Raw genomic sequence first — 12,180 nt, 5'->3', positions numbered from 1 at the left:
GCAGCTTCAAATTTCACCAAATGCTTACGTATATAGCATATATTGTTGTCTGAAAAAATCATAGAGATCGGTGGTATATATATTATATACTTCATATAAACTGTAATTTTTGCCCCTTTTTTACGGCTAGAAGCTTCAAAATTCATAAAATTTCATCAAATAGTTACGTTTACGTCATATATTGTTGAAATACGTGATTCGTAGTCATAGTTTTTACACGCAGACTACAAAAAACCTGAAAATTTCCGTCCTCACACAAAATACCTACCTATTTTTATACCTTTCATGAAAATGAAATGGCATATTAATTTCGTCACGAAACCCAAAATTGTAAGTCCTTAAAGGAAAATAGATAGACCTACCATTAAGTATACCGAAATAATCAGGATGAAGAGCTGAGTTGATTTAGCCATGTCCGTCTGTCTGTTTGTATGCAAACTAGTCCCTCAATTTTTGAGATATCTTGATAAAATTTGGTGAGCGGGTGTATTTGGGTGTGCGATTAGACATTTGTCGGAACCGGCCGGATCGGGCCACTATAGCATATATCCTCCATACAACCGAATTTTTAGAAAAAGAGGATTTTTGTCATATCTTACTCAATTCAACAGATTGAAGCTTCAAACTTCACCATATACTTTCGTATATTGGACGTATTGTTGCCTGAAAAAATTGATGAGATCGGTCGTATATATAGTATATATCCCTCACAACCGATTGTTCAGATAAGAAACTTTTCGTAATTACTGCCCTATTTTAAGAGCTAGAGGCTTCAAATTTCAACGAATGCTTACTTATATAGCATATATTGTTGTCTGAAAAATCATGAAGATCGGTGGTATACATATATATTATATACTTCATATAAACTGTCATTTTTGCCCCTTTTTTACGGCTAGAAGCTTCAAAATTCATCAAATTTCATCAAATAGTTACATTTACGTCATATATTGTTGAAGTACGTGCTTCGTAGTCATAGTTTCTACACGCAGACCACAAAAAACCTGAAATTTTGCATCCTCACACAAAGTACCTACCTATTTTTTATTTTATGTTTATCTTAAAAATCGTTTAGGTATGTAGATCTGATCACTATATATTTCTTATCTTATACTTCCGACTATTCGGAGATTACGAAGGGGATAAGATTATTGTTCAGCCCCATTCATGAAAGGTATGAAGTCTTCGGCACAGCCGAAGACAGTCCCGTCCTTACTTATTTATTTTTGCAGTACGGATATAAATGCGAGTATCGTAGGAGGTATAATGATCAGCTGTATGAGCTTTACGCAGATATGAACGATAGAGCAGTGAATAAAAAGCCAAAGGCTTCGCTGGCTAGGTTAAGTTATGCTAATGGACGAAAACGCTTTGTCCAAGGAAGTATTTCAGTCGAGTCCGCAGTTTAGAAGCAGATGAAGAGGGAGGACACCACTCAGTTGGGAAAGGCAGGTGGAGGAAGACTGGACTTCCATTTGGTGCTCCCAATTGGCGTAAGTTTTCGTGAAACAGGGATAGCTGCCGTGACTTGTTGCGAAAAGGGCAAGTTAATGATGATTATGAATGGGATTTGTCTCACTTAGTAATAATTTTTCGTGGAACTCTTATTTTGGAACCCTCATTCAAAAATAAATTGCATACAAAAGTGCTGCTCATGGATTAGACAACAATATACAAACTACATAGACCTAAAAACAAGAAACAAAAAACGCATGCACTTCGAAAACCTACACATGCATGTACATATGTACAAATAAATAAACTTTCTTCATTGATGGCTTCGTACAAGTTGAGTAATGAAAGAAAAAAGCTAAATGAGAGACTTGACAATGCAAACACAAACTGGTGTATGTCCCATTTAACAGCACGCTTTGAGTGTCAACGATGAAGCATATCCCATGGCGCATACTCACACAAGCATGGAAGCAAATTCATAAACATACATACACACCTGCATGCAAGTACATACAAAATATTCATGTATTCGGTTTAGTTAAACTGAATTCAATATCAATGACAATGGGGGATTAACCGAATTTTTGTTGCTGTTAAACAGTTACGCTGCACTTATGAAATGGAGTGAGAGACGGAATCGGGTAAATGGGTTATGGCATACATAAACGCTATTCATATAAGAAGATACGCGAAAATATAGGCAACATTTTGTGTGCCAGCTTCTTATGTACTCGTAGAGGACTACTCGCCTTCGCATTGAGATACACGCAATATTGCCTTATTGAATTGCTAAATTACTGTCAAATTTATTGTGAAATACTTTTGAACTGTTTCATATAAAAAACTTATTTATGTTTGTTTGTTTTAATTGTGTGTTCAATTTATACTTATTTTATACTTATTATTGAATATTCAATTATTATGTTTTTTTTTTTCTTAAGAGAAACTGAAAAGAAAAAAGAAACATTTACTGGCATATTTCGATTTTACCATCTCGAAACTAACAAAGCTTCGCATCCGCAACAAAAAAGAAACTTTACAAAAACAAATCTACATAACAGGCAAATTAGTAGAGTAATTAATAGAGTCAGAATGTCTCAATCGTGTTGCTAGTGTAGAAATGAGATAAACTGAATTAAGCAAAGAAAACAAATACAAGCAGGATAGCCTAGTGGTTAAGGCAACTGCAGTTTCGTCGTGTGATTCGCGGTTCGAATCTCGGTGAAACCTTTGATAACATTACGAAATTGCCTGATGATGATTACGTTGGCGGTTTTCGAAATGGTACCATCGCAATATGCCAGTAAATGTTTCTTTCTTTCTTTTCAGTTTCTCTTAGAAAAAAACACATAATAAATGAATATTCAATTATTATAAGCCGGTGTCAAGCTCGTCAATTCTTAATAATAAATAAGAAAGTTATGTTATTAACAGAGAAACGTTTCCATTTATTTTAGGTTTGCCAATATGGATATTAAGCGAAAGGTATTAAAAGTCGCATTTTAACAAAATTTCTAAGTATGGTTCCACTAAGGTTTACGACCGAATATTATTATTGTATTTCTGTCTAAATCTGGTACTATCTTATAAGCGACTTAAAATATTTTATTAAAATTTGTTTATAGGTTTCACGCTGCTTTTCCAGCTCTTTAACGATTTTGACCCTAACAAGTTACGACAGCTATCCCCATTTCGCGATTACTGATGTAATTTGGAGCAACAAGGGAGATCAAATTTGTCCTCCACCTTTCCCTTGAGCTCAGTGGAGCTCTCTGCCTATCTCTGCTTTCAACAGCGGATGATGGCGGGAATACTTTCAGGGAATTTGAATTAAGACATAGCAGCATACATACTCCTGCTTTTCGCACTGATTCTTGAAGTCCGCAAAAAGTGTCGTGCAGATCTGGTCTATAGTAGATTTATCAGGTATGAGTCCAAATTGATAAGGTCCAATCAGTTCGTCGCCTTTTGATGCCCACTTATTCTCTTTTGCAGAACACGTTAAATAGGACCATATAGGCGATATTAAGCAAGCTGATTCCTCGGTAATTAGTGCGATTTGGGGGTCATCTTAGTCACACTTAGGGCCAGGTTATGTATGGCGCCCTCACTTTTTGCGCCACAGGCAATCACATTCACTTTCACAAATCGACTGCTGAGTCGAATAGCACTCTATCCCGATTGCCGCTTCGAAAACGTCCTGTCTCAAAATTCGGTTGAAGAACGCCCTGACGAGTAGCTTGGTGTATATTTTTATGCTGGAACCTAGTAGTGCAGAGACTAAATTTCCCGACTCCTTACTCAAAGCAGCGATAAAGTCGCCTAAAATGATTTTGATTTCTAGGTAGTGCGGTCATTGTACGGCTTTTCTAGTTGCTCATGAAAAAGAGTTTTTATCCACATTGCCGGCATCATCGATTAATGAGTAGGAAAATACAAGCTATTTTGAAAACACTCGCTTGATACTAACCGCGGCTTGGCGCTTATTTACAACCACGAACGACGGGGAAGTGTTTTAGCCAGCACACAACCAACATCATGAGTCCGCTTTGGGTTTTCCTCCTCATGGTCATCTCGTTGGAGGTCACAAGGCCCGATAGTCGTGATGCTTTGTCCCGTACATACTTAGTTTTTACTGAATAGCGTTGATTTCAGCCCTTGCCTTCACAGAGATATCAAGAACCAACTGTATTTCCCCTTTCATGATACCGAATATTTTAGGTACATGCTTCCAAATCATAGTTCTTAAAATGTTTTCCCCGGTCGTCATAAAAAAATAGATCTCATCTGAGGATTTTTATGTAGTTATTGATTGGTAGGTGTTTTTACACTTCGAAGTCGAGCCACGAACCGATAACGGAATCCGGATCTTATTCACCACATGCCTGTCGAATGTCTTACCGCTGGTATTTTATCCAACGGGCTGGAGGTGAAGTGCTACATCCTTAGCTTTTTTTAATCAGGCGTTGCCACTAAGTCGTATTTTAGTAAATGGAAATCTGATTGAATTGTCTTGTAATTAAATGAGATATGCCTATGGCGAATGTCACATGATGAGGTAACGTTGTCAATATTATATCACGATCCATTTGGATGGATTTCCAATTATTTTGCAATCCGTACCACGATACATCGGTATTTTCATCAGTATTCAGCATGAAGATTTAGTATGAAATACTGATCGATCATGATCCGGATCGCAAAATATCTAGAAATTTTGAAATCCACGTATTTATTGAGGCTTAGAAAACTGTGTAACAGAATATGTCAATTAAGCAAATCATACGTAATTTTTTATGGTAAAGTAACTGGTTGGCTTATTGTAAACTCATCGGCAAACTACACTTGGAGTTATAGCGCCATTAACCTCATATTTTAGCTTAACTTTTGTAATTAAAAAGCATTAACTTTTGAGTCATGCACGCTCTAAACTTCACGAGTACTTTTTACTCACACACTTTTTACTGAGAGTTTCATATAGAAGACGAAGTCGTTAAAAATCCTAATCCCATCCTAATTTACATAAACTTCTATGCGTACCTGCAATATGTGTCCAAGTGCTTCCTGTAAGGCAGTACTTCATTGCATCCCTATTATGCATACTAACTACAAAAGAGTCACAACTTAAAATTTTTCAAAATCGGTTTTTTTCCATAAACCAATTCACATTACACATCTCTAACTGCCCCTTAAATTTCGTTGTCATTATTTTCTTCTTTAACTGGAAAATTACCGTTATGCCAGTTTTGGTGTTGATTGCATTGCTTGCGCTCTGTCAACTAAATATTACTATTTTTAGTTCTGTCAATGTGCTTAAGAACAAGTGAGCAGTTTTTTTACGCATAAAGTGTATTATTTTAAATTCTGACTATCTTGTTGCAAACAAATTTTAACTTTGTTGTTTATTAATTAAAATTGTGTCATTTTATACGTAAATAGTGAGTAAAGTTGCTTGTATTATTGTGAAATATGCCTTCTTTGATGAAATAATTGTGAATGTACAAGTAGTAAGTTTTCTTAGAAATAGTCATAATTCAAAATTGCTATATATTTTGTCCGTAAACAAATAATTACAACAAAATTTCGTCAATTCATTTTATAATGAAGGTATCCTTCTTTGTAAAACTGGATTTCAGTATAACATTACATACGTTTTCACATAAACCGTTTTTCTTCTCTCCTGAACATTTACATTTTTTCAAGTTGTGACTCTTTTGTAGTTAGTGTGCGATATATACATACATATGTATGTAAGCACTATGGCACTCCATATTTGTAAATATGCAAAGGAGTTATTTTTGTCATTTCTATTTATTGTGCCTTACTTTTTGCGGATTCGCAAAATATATAGCTCCACTGACACATATAAAGCAGGGAGTGTGATGACATTATCGTAGGTTCTCTAGCTGACGCTTAGTTTGCACTAGTGGAACATTAAGGTATGTATATATGTATATATATAGTACATATGCATGTACACTTGCGAGTAAAAAAAAAGAAGCAAATTTGATTTCGAAACTTTATTAGTCGCTTTCTTTTTTATTTTCGTTAGCTTAGAAAAAACCTTGATGAACTATAAAAAAAAAAAAAAAATTATTTTAACTAATTTGGGAAACGTGTTTGAAAAATTTCGTCTATTGAAATTCGGATTGATTTTTGAAAACATTTTCCGGAAAATATTTTCTTTCTCGCAAAACTTAAAAATGTGTACGAACGCTTGTTAAACCTTTCGAATTTTCAAAGGTTTTGGGAACTTTTTCAAGTCAATCTTTGGCTGGTTATTTCCTTGCAGATTTTTCAAAAAAAAAAAAAAAAATATAAAAATATCTTCGAAAGTTGTTAACAAAAGTTTTAGAATTTTTAAGATTTTCTTAAACTTGATTTTTCGAATTTTTCCAAGTTTCGAATTGGGTAGATTACAGATTTTGAAACTTTCATGGATTTTAAGAAATTCAGAAATTTTCGAAGATTTTTGAAAAAGTTTTGGTAATTGATCAAATAAAAGTTATAGATTTTTAAAAGCTTCTCTAACCTTCGAAATTTTTACGAAAAAGTTTTCGAAAGTGGTTAGGTAGGTAGGTCGAACTGGCCGGTCCATGAGGACCTCATATAGACTGATTGAGTCCGTAGTGTTACCAGAAGTTTGTTTTAACGACCAAACTGAAAAACCGTATCAAAAGGATCTATGTTTTAAAATAACTCCGTCCTCTTGGCAAATACTAGAAGCTTCCTAGGACTTTAGCCACTTGCTGCTTCTAGATCTGACAGCTGTATCACTCAAAAGTGGTTAAATATAGATTAAAAATCTTCAGAGATTTTTTAAGAAATTTTTCGATTTTTCGAAGTTTTTCCAACTTCTTCGAAATGGGTTAGATAAAGATTCAACAATCTTGAAGATTTTTTATAGCTTCTCAAATTTTCGAAGATTTCTCTTGAAAGAAATTACACAAAGTTTTTAAAATATTAAAGATTTTTAATAACTTCGTGTTTTGAATTTTTCGAAGCGCTCGAAAAAGTTTTCGAAACTGGTTAGCTAAAGTTCATGATTTTTAAAAAATATAGAAATTTTCCTAGTTTTTCGAAAAAGTTTTCGAAATAAATAAAATAAAAATTATGCGGATTTTTAAAATCTCAAAGTTTCAATTGTTTTTCGAAAAGGTTTTCGAAACTTGTTAAACAAAGATTAAAAAAACTTCTGAAGATTTTTAAAAAGATTTCGAACTATCGAAGGTTTTTTCAAAGCTTTTCGAAGTGTTTCAATCAAGTTTTGGAAATTTTAAAAATTTTTGAAAACTCTAATTTTTGAACTTTGAAACTTGAATAACTGAAACTCATGACTCAACTGTATGGTTAGCTCATCTCATCAGCTGATTTTATTTTTTTTTCATTTTACTGGAGTATGGATTATCAAAAGGATATGGCAAAGTCAAAATGAAACCAACACATTGACAACATTTTCTTACAACACACAAAAACTGCTAAGTTTTATGTTTTCATTCCATTACATTCGCCTAACACCAACACGCAGATTTTGACAATCTGACCAAAGGTATGTTGTTGCTGTAGGCGATGAGCCAACCATATACTAGTTGAGCCAGCGAAATAAGTTAGTTAAAAATTTTCGCTTACATTGTTTTTTTAAATTTTACAACTTTTCGGAGGTTTTCGAAAAATTTTGCAAATCAGTTACGTAATGATTATGAAGATTTATGAAAGCCTTTCAAATTTTCGAGTTTAAAAATTTGTATGCTTTCAAAAGTTTTTTTGAAAACGTTTTCGAAATTGTTTGGAAAAAATGGAAGACGTTTCAAAATTTCTCAAATTGCCGAACGTTTTCTTTTCGAAGCTTCTCGAATCTTACAATTTTCCGAAATTTTTTCGAAATTGAGTTACATTGTTTTTGTTATACAATGTATTAAGGTTTCTGGGAAGATAACTAAAATAAAAAGAAGTTTATAAGATAACAAATTTTCAAATCTTTTTTGTTGCTATTTTTATACACGCAAAAGTATACGTAATAATTTAGGGATATATGTAAGGATGTTAGTACATACATACACATATACATATGTAATCAGTAAATGGACACGCAACATATAATTATGTGATAGATACAAACAACTTTTTGGAGCAGGAATCGCGCAGCGACACACTGTAAAGAATGAAGACTTTTGTTCGAAAATGAAATTAGTTATTAAAATCAATAAAATTCATGGTTTTTCAAGCTTAACGCAAATGATAATGATATCTTACTAAAATGTACATTTTACATTAATAATGAAACTTTAATATTTTCCACCTCAATTTCTCTAAATTTGTATTTAACAAAAAATTTTGCGATTACTCACCAATAATTCATAAACTCACGAATTTCCATTTAAGTGGCAAGGTATTCGCTGATTTTCTTGCAATATTTACGTCACACATTTCCAAAAAAAAAAAACAACAAATAATTAATATACTTCACTTTTTTTTCTTTTTTGCTTTTTTGTTTATTTTTTTTTCCTCGAAAATTTTCTTTTTTATTTTGCTCTTCTATTAATTTTTGTTTTGCAATGCAGAAATCACAGCACCATACGGTTCGACAGCAGCACTTTTACAGATTTTGTTCACAAATGCCCTCTTGATTTTCTTTCTCTTACATATTTATTTTCTTCTTGTGTAAGTACAACGCAAATTTTCCGTCCGCGTATTTGGGTCGTTGGTCGTATTTGTTGGCTTGCGGTACGACGTATGATATGTGAATACAAGAATTTCTGCGTTGCTGCTGCTGTAGCCGTTTTATTGCCGTTATTTGCTGTATTTGTAAATATATGCATATATATCATGTACCTTCACGTCTGCTTCTCCTTTATGAACTTGGCTGGTTTTTGACTCTTTCGTGCTCTTCCTCTTTCAGCTATTTCGTGTCTATGGTCGTCACTTTTTGTGATTTTGAAATTTGCTCAAATGGGAAAACTCAACAAAAAATTAAAAATTTTCATTTGTTTACTCCGAAAAATATTCGCTTTTCATTTTGTACTTCTTATCATACATTGTTCTATTTTCATGGCGATGCCAGGCAAAAAAAATATGCTTGAGCATTTGATAACAACTCGTAGTAATATACATAGGCAAAAAGCTATAGCATGGTATATGTTAGGATAGGCAAACCATTCGTTAGAGAGCAAGTTTGTTTCCTTCGTACTCGCGTCTCGCGCTCAAACGACTGTCATGCGCAATTCGAAATGTAAAGTTTGACTTTCTCTGTTATTGAAGTTTATTTACTTTGTGCAATAAAATACCCTTTAATACATTTTTGCTATAACAGTTTTTAAATGCAACAATGTAATGCCATTTTCGTAGGATCAATCGCTAAAGCTTACAATTTTGAACAAAAAATTGTTGCTCATACGCAACGTTGTACAATTTTTATACTCTGCGTGCTTTGCAGACAGAGAATATTAACTTTGACTGGATAACGCTTGGTTGTACAGGTATAAAGGATTTGAGATATATATAGACTTCCATATTAGAGATATACGCCGCCGATAAATGCCGCCGCCGCCGCCGATTTTGGTCGCGTTTATATTTTCTACTCGTTTAAGTCTGATTAGGCCATATATTGTTCATGTCGAAAATTGGTCGGATATGGTCGAAAGTGGTATCAACGGATGCGCATCACTGCCAGTTATAAGAAACTAATTGCGAAATTTAACTCTTTATAAATATTCAAAAGTTATTTAAAATAACAGGCGCTTTCGATGTCAGCTTAACACGGACTTTCCATCACCCAAATCAGCAAGTTATTAAAACAAAATACTAAAAGAAAAGTTATATAATAAATTTATATGCTCACTTTGCATTTTTTAAAAAAATAATAATGAACAATTAATACAAATAAAATGACCCAAGGCGAACATGTTTTTAAACTGTCCTCAAGAATAAGCGAAATCAGTGATGCAAAATCCTTTAGTAGGTGCTAGGGGCATAAACACTCCTTTGAAATTATTCTTACCTCATACTTAAGTTGAGAATATATGTACTTATGAGAAGGGTTTGAAAAATCACTAAGTCTTACATTCAAACATCTGTTGTTTATTTGCGAAAATATACAATAGCGTCTGAAATGTTAATTTTGATTTTCACACTTCATCCTTCAACACCCAAGTCTCCCGGTTTGACATTTCCTAAAGTTGGCGGCCTATCCAAAACTAGTCCCTTGGAGTGAATCACATTGATTATAGCCTATCAAACAAGTTTAAATATCACCTACATGTTACGGCTCCTTTTACAATTGTAGGCACATATATCTACCAGGTGAGGCTTTGTCCTTCGCAAGAACACTCAAAGTGGTGAAGCAAAAGCTTTCCCAAGACAGTGGAACTAATGACCGTGTGTGATACTACCCTAACGTAGTGGACAGTCGAACTTGTCTGAAAACTGAAGCTACGCGGTCATCCATAATGAGCTCCTATATGGTAAGGCCGGAAAACAGTAGTTAACAACTTTCAACTTAAAATCCATCCACTTTCATTCTAAATTTGATTTAACGAAGACTATTGAATTCAATGTTGTGAGCACAAACGTCTGCAATCTTTGGTCTACATTTTAAAAATTTTATCCAGGGTCCTTGTAAAATTTTAATTATGTAGATGCGCCGAGGATTATACGGATTTTCACCCATGACGCAATGACATCCACTTAGACTGCTTATGATTTCGAGGGCGGCATCTTTGGCCGAATAGTCACTCCCTAACGTTTCAAAGTGTAGCTCGGCAGCATAGCGCGACAAAAGCATCCGTTGGAAAGACTTCGGAGCTACACCTAGAGCTTCTAAGAAAGTGACGTCGACGAAGGTATGAGTTCGAAGTCGCAGTCCTCTAGCTTCTGTACTGGCATATGGTGTGAGGCTCAGGAGGCGTGGTAGAGACTGGTGGTAGGGATTCCTACTGTTCGCACATCGGAAATTTTAGCTCTTAAAACAGCCGAAAAAACTGGAGGCGCCCTGTGCCACGATAGTCATGAGTATTAATAGACCATTCATAGCAACCCTAAGTCGCCTTTATGCGTGACCGCCAAGGAGCGACAAATGATTTAAAGAAATTGTGTTCGCGACGATTATTAGGAGTTAACCCTAGGTGGAACTACGCTTTGCACGAGATATACAGGCAAAAGTGTGACTATTTTATGTATCTCTATTTCTTTTCAGCAGACGCAGCAGTACCAATTCCAAAGACCGGGGTTAGGTTCGCAGCCTCTCTGGAGCATGCGAACGAGGGACAATCCCTTCGCAAGGAGCTACTCCTGAAAATTTTTGAACGGTCTGCGAGATTTTGATGCAAAAACCCCGGATCTTTCCGAAATGGCCAACACGTTGATTTCCTTAAATACATATAAACAAAACCTTTCCTAAATATTATTTTTTTAAATAGAAAAATCAAGCTTTTAAAGTAAGAACACCGGCGTACACCGGCGCGCCGCCTACGCCACCGCCGCCGGTATATAATAGAGCCTACGGCGCCGCCGCCGATAAAGTGATCGGCGTAAACCTCTATTCCATATATCAAAATCATCAGTATCGAAACAAAATTTCATTGAGCCATGTCCGTCCGTCCGTTAGCACGATAACTTGAGTAAATATTGAGATATCTTTACCAAATTTGGTACACGAGCTTATCTGGACCTAGAATAGATTGGTATTGAAAATGATTATTTAGTAAATAATACACCTAGAATGATGAAATTTGACGTGCGGACTGATATTGAGACTCTTGATAAAAATTTGAAAAAAAAAATTTATATGGGCGTTGCACCGCCCACTTGTGATAAATCAATCATAAATCAAAAATCGTTAACGTAACAAAATTCGGCAGAGACGTTGCCTTTGCTATATGGAATGCTTTGAAGAAAAATTAACGAAAACAGTTAATGACCACGCCCACTTTTATATAAATGATTTTTAAAAGGGTTGTGGACGAATAAAATAAGCTATATCTTTGCAAAGAAGAGCTTTATATCAATGGTATTTCATTTCCCAAGTGTATTTATAACAATAAATTGGAAAAACTTCAAATTTAAAAGAAAGGGCGTGGCACCGCCCCATATATGACTAAGCAATTTTCTATGTTTCGTGATCCATAAATCGAAGAAAAATTAACGGATCGTAATGAAATTGTGTACACATATTTTACTTATAGCAGAAAATATTTCTAGTAGAAATGGACGGGATCGGTTAAAGACCAC

The 12,180-nt window shown here is 34.5% G+C and overlaps 1 protein-coding gene across 5 annotated transcripts in view; it reads right to left on the bottom strand.

Annotated features, from left to right (window-relative positions):
* axed (axundead) overlaps nt 1-9,034 on the bottom strand; it is a 95,568-nt gene extending 86,534 nt beyond the window's left edge. For 2 of the 5 annotated variants that reach the window (XM_067787227.1, XM_067787226.1), the window contains exon 1: nt 8,304-8,748. The gene's annotated coding sequence lies outside the window, so the exon portion shown is untranslated. Of the gene's footprint in view, nt 1-8,303; nt 8,751-8,787 lie in introns of those variants that run through there. The other 3 variants (XM_067787230.1, XM_067787232.1, XM_067787228.1) reach the window with 3 other exon arrangements.
* Nucleotides 9,035-12,180: the final 3,146 nt, after the last annotated feature.

This window comes from Eurosta solidaginis, chromosome 5, assembly GCF_040869045.1.
Source record: "Eurosta solidaginis isolate ZX-2024a chromosome 5, ASM4086904v1, whole genome shotgun sequence".
In the NCBI taxonomy this organism is placed as follows: Eukaryota; Metazoa; Arthropoda; class Insecta; order Diptera; family Tephritidae; genus Eurosta; species Eurosta solidaginis.
This window is presented reverse-complemented; position numbering and strand designations above follow the sequence as displayed.